The sequence below is a fragment of the Cicer arietinum genome, chromosome 5, assembly GCF_000331145.2.
Source record: "Cicer arietinum cultivar CDC Frontier isolate Library 1 chromosome 5, Cicar.CDCFrontier_v2.0, whole genome shotgun sequence".
NCBI classification, from domain to species: domain Eukaryota; kingdom Viridiplantae; phylum Streptophyta; class Magnoliopsida; order Fabales; family Fabaceae; genus Cicer; species Cicer arietinum.
In genome coordinates this window covers 32,132,029-32,137,298 of record NC_021164.2, presented here as the reverse complement: position 1 = coordinate 32,137,298, position 5,270 = coordinate 32,132,029, and positions in this window count along the sequence as shown.

Sequence of the window (5,270 nt, the reverse complement as noted above, 5' to 3'; positions counted from 1 at the left end):
AAAGTTCATTTGTGTTATTGGATTGGCATTTAGGTCATTTTCGTCCTCCCTAAGCTTATTTTTGTCCATTTAAGGTTTTTTTTTTTACCAATCTTGTTCATCCAATAAGTTCATATGTGTCATTGGATTAACATTTTTTCGTTATTTTTGTCCTCCCTACGCTTATTCTTGTCCAATTAGGGTTTTTAACCAATCCTGTGCATCTTATACGTGTGCTTGTATCATTGGATTAACTTTTAGGTCATTATCGTCCTCCCTTGGCTTATTCTAGTCCATTTAGGGTTTTTGAACAATCTTTGGATTTACATTTAGGTAATTTTGGTCCCTCATAAGCTTATTCTAGTCCAATTAGGGTTTTTAACCACTCTTGTGTATCCAATACGTGTGTTTGTGCCACTGGATTAACGTTTAGGTTATTTTCGTCCTCCTTAGGCTTATTCGTGTCCAATTAGGGTTTTTAACCAATTTTGTGCATCCAACAAGTTCATTTGTGTCATTGGATTAACATTTACGTCATTTTCATCCTCCCTAGGGTTATTCTAGTCCAATTAGATTTTTTAACCAAACTTAGGAATCCAATACGTGATTTTGTGTCCTTGAATTAGGTGTGTTTGTGTCATTATATTAAAATTTAGGTCATTTTCGTCCTCCCTAAGCTTATTTTAATCGATTTAGGGTTTTTAACCAATCTTGTGCATCCAATATGTTCATTTGTGTTATTGGATTAACATTTAGATAATATTTGTCGTCCCTAGGCTTATTATAGTCCAACTAGGATTTTTAACCAATCTTGTGCACTCAATACGTGTGTTTGTATCATTGGATTAACATTTAGGTTACTTTCGTCCTCCCTAAGCTTATCGTGGTCCAAGTTGTGTTTTTAACAAATCTTTTGCATCCAATATGTTCATTCGTGTCTTTGGATAAATATTTTGGTCGTTTCCGACCTCCCTATGCTTATTCTAGTTCGATTTGTTTTTTAAAAGAATCTTGTGCATCCAATAGGTCTGTTTGTGTTATTGGATTAGCATTTAGGTCATTTTCGTCCTCCGTAGGCGTATTTTAGTCCGATTAGGGTTTTTAACCTATCTTGTACAACCAATAGGTGTGTTTGTGTCATTGGTTTAGCATTTAATTCGTTTTCGTCCTCCATATGCTTATTCTAGTCCAATTAGGGTTTTAACCAATCTTGTGCATCCAATACGTGTCTTTGTGTCACTGGATTAACATTTAGGTCATTTTCGTCTTCCCTAGGCTTATTCTAGTCCACTTAGGGGCTTTAACAAATCACGTGCTTCCAACAACTTCTTTTTTGTCAGTAGATTAACATTTAGGTCATTTTCATGCTCCCTAGGGTTATTCTAGTCCAATTAGGATTTTTAACAAATCTTAGGCATCCAATATGTGTGTTTGTGTCATTGAATTAACATTTAGGGCACTTTCGTCCTACCTAGGATTATTCCAGTCTGGTTAAGGTTTCTAACCAATCTTGTGCAACCAATAGGTCTGTTTGTGTCATCGGATTAACATTTAGGTCATTTTCGTCCACCCTAGGCATATTCTAGTAGTATGGTGTTTTTTGACCAATCTTGTGTAACCAATAGGTGTGTTTGTTTCGTTGGATTAACATTTAGGTCATTTACGTCCTCCATAAGCCAATTCCATTCCATTTAAGGTTTTTAACCAATCTTGTGCAACCCATAAGTTAATTTGTGTCATTGGATTAAAATTTAGGTAATTATCGTCCTCCCTAAGGCTTATTCTAGTCCAATTAGTGTTTTTAACCAATCTTGTGCACTAAATAAGTGAGTTTTGGTCATTGGATTAACATTTAGGTCCATTTCATCCTCCTTAGGCTTATTCTAGGCCAAATAGGGTATTTAACCAATCTTGTGCATCCGATACGTGGTTTTGTGTCATTGGATTAGCATTTAGGTCATTTTCATCCTACCTAGGGTTATTCTATTCCAATTACGGTTTTTAACTAATCTTGTGTATCCATAACGTGTGTTTGTTGCATTGGATTAACATTTAGGTCATTTTCGTCCTCCCTAGGCTTATTCTAGTCCAATTAAGGTTTTTAACCAATCTTGTGCATCCAACAAGTTCATTTGAGTCATTGGATTAACATTTCGGTCATTTTCATCCTCTATAGGGTTATTCTACACCAATTACGATTTTTAACCAATCTTGTGCATCCAATACGTGTGTTTATATCATTGGATTAACATTTAGGTCATTTTCGTCCACCCTATGCTTATTCTAGTCCGATTAGTGTTTTTAACCAATCTTGTGCAACCAATAGGTGTGTTTGTGTCCTTGGATTAATATTTTGGTCTATTTCGTCCTCCCTAGGCTTCTTCTGATCCAATTACGATTTTTATCCAATATAAGGGTGTTTTTCCCATTGGATTAACATTTACGTCATTTTCGTTCACCCTAAGCCTATTCCAGTCCATTTAAGGTTTTTAACGAATCTTGTGCATCCGATACGTGGTTTTTTGTCATTGGATTAGCATTTAGGTCATTTTCATCCTCCCTAGGGTTATTCTATTGCAATTAAGGTTTATAACTAATCTTGTGTATCAATAACGTGTGTTTGTGTCATTGGATTAACATTTCGGTCATTTTCGTCCTCCATAGGCTAATTCTAGTGCAACAAGGGTTTTTAGCCATTCTTGTGCATCCAACAAGTTCATTTGAGTCATTGGATTAACATTTAGGTCATTTTGATCCTCCCTATTCTAGTCCAATTAGGATTTTTAACCAATCTTGTGCATCCAATACGTGTGTTTGTGTCATTGAATTATGATTTAGGGCACTTTCGTCTTCCTTCGGCTTATTCTAGTCCGGTTAAGGTTTTTAATCAATCGTGTGCAACCAATACGTGTGTTTTTGTCATTGGATTAACATTTAGGTCATTTCCGTCCCCCATATGCTTATTCTAGTCCGATTAGTTTTTTTAACCAATGTTGTGCAACCAATAGGTGTGTTTGTGTCATTAAATTAATACTTTGGTCATTTTCGTCCTCCCTAGACTTCTTCCAATCCAATTACAGTTTTTAACCAATCTTGTGCACTCAATAAGTGTGTTTTTGCCATTGGATTAACATTTAGGTCGTTTTTGTCATCCCTAAGTCTATTCCAGTCCAGTTAAGGTGTTTACCCAATCTTGTGCATCCAATAAGTTCATTTGTGTCATTGGATTGAAATTTAGGTCATTTTCGTCCTCCCTAAGCTTATTCTAGTTCAATTAGGTTTTTTAGCCAATCTTGTTCATCCAACAAGTTCATTTGAGTTATTGGATTAACATTTATGTCATTTTCATCCTCCCTAGAGTTATTCTAGTTTAATTAGGATTTTTAATCAATCTTGTGCATGTAATACGTGTATTTGTGTCATTTAATTATGATTTAGGGCACTTTCGTCTTCCTTAGGCTTATTCTAGTTCGGTTCAGGTTTTTAACTAATGTTGTGCATCCAACAAGTTCATTTGTTTCATTGAATTAACATTTAGGGCACTTTCGTCCTCTCCATGCTTATTCTAGTCCGGTTAAGGTTTTTAACCAATCTTGTGCAACCAATAGGTGTGTTTGTGACATTGGATTAACATTTAGGTCGTTTTCGACCTCCCTATGCTTATTCTTGTCGTTGTAGGATGTTTCACCATTCTTGTGCATCCAATACGTGTGCTTGTGTCATTGGATTAACATTTAGGTTATTTTCGTCCTCCGTAGGCTTATTCAGTCCAATTATGGTTTTTAACCAATCTTGTGCATCCATTAAGTTCATTTGTGCATCCATTAAGTTCATTTGTGCATCCATTAAGTGCATTTGTGTAATTCGTCCTCCTAAGGCTTATTCTAGTCCAATTAGAGTTTTTAACCAATCTTGTGCATCCAATAGGTTTGTTTGTGTCATTCGATTAACATTTTCGTCATTTTCGTCATCCCTATACTTATTCTAGTCCCTTTAGGGTTTTTAACCAATCTTGTGCATCAAATAAGTTCATTTGTTTAATTGGATTAACATTTAGGTCATTTTCGTCATCCAAAGGCTTATTCTTGTCCTATTAGGGTGTTTAACTAATCTTGTGCATCCAATAGGCGTGTTTGTGTCATTGGATTAACATTGAGGTCATTTTCGTCATCCCTATGCTTATTCTAGTCCATTTAGGGGTTTTAACAATTCTTGTGCATCTAATAAGTTAATTTGTGTCATTAGATTCACATTTAGGTCATATTCGTCCTCCCAAGGCTTATTCTTGTGCAATTAGGGTTTTTAACCAATCTTGTGCATCCAATAAGTTCATTTGTGTAATTGGATTAACATTTATGTCATTTTGGTCCTCCAAAGGCTTATTTTAGTCCCATTAGGATTTTTAGCCAATCTTATGGAACCAATAGGTGTGTTTGTGTCTTTGGATTAACATTTAGGTCATTTTCATCATCCCAAGGCTTATTCTAGTCTATTTAGGGTCTTTAACCAATCTTGTGCATCCAATAGGTGTCTTTGTGTCATTGGATTATCATTTAGGTCATTTTCGTCATCCCTAGGCTTATTCTAGTCCATTTAAAGGTTTTAACCAATCTTGGGCATCTAATAACTTTATTTGTGTCATTAGATTCACATTTAAGTCATATTTGTCCTCGCTAGGCTTATTCTAGTTCAATTAGGGTTTTTAACCAATCTTGTGCATCCAATAAGTTCATTTATGTAATTGGATTAACATTTAGATCATTTTGGTCCTCCAAAGGCTTATTTTAGACCAATTAGGATTTTTAGCCAATCTTGTGCGTCCAATAGGTGTGTTTGTGTCTTTAGATTAACACTTAGGTTATTTTCGTAATCCAAGGCTTATTCTAGTCTATTTAGGGTTTTTAACCAATCTTGTGCATCCAATAAGTTCATTTGTGTCATTAGATTGAAATTTAGTTCATTTTAGTCCTCCATAGGCTTATTCTTGTGCAATTAGGTTTTTTAACCAATCTTGTGCATCCAATAAGTTCATTTGTGCAATGATATTAATAGTTAAGTCATTTTCGTCATCCTAAGCCCTATTCTAGTCCATTTAGGGTTTTTAATCAATCTTGTGCATCCAATAAGTTCATTTGTGTAATTGGATTATCATTTAGGTCATTTTCGTCCTCCCTAAGCTTATTCTAGTTCAATTAGGGTTTTTAACTAATCTTGTGCATCCAATAAGTTCATTTGTGTCATTGACATTTAGGTCATTTTCGCCCCCCATAGGCTTATTCTGGTGCAATTAG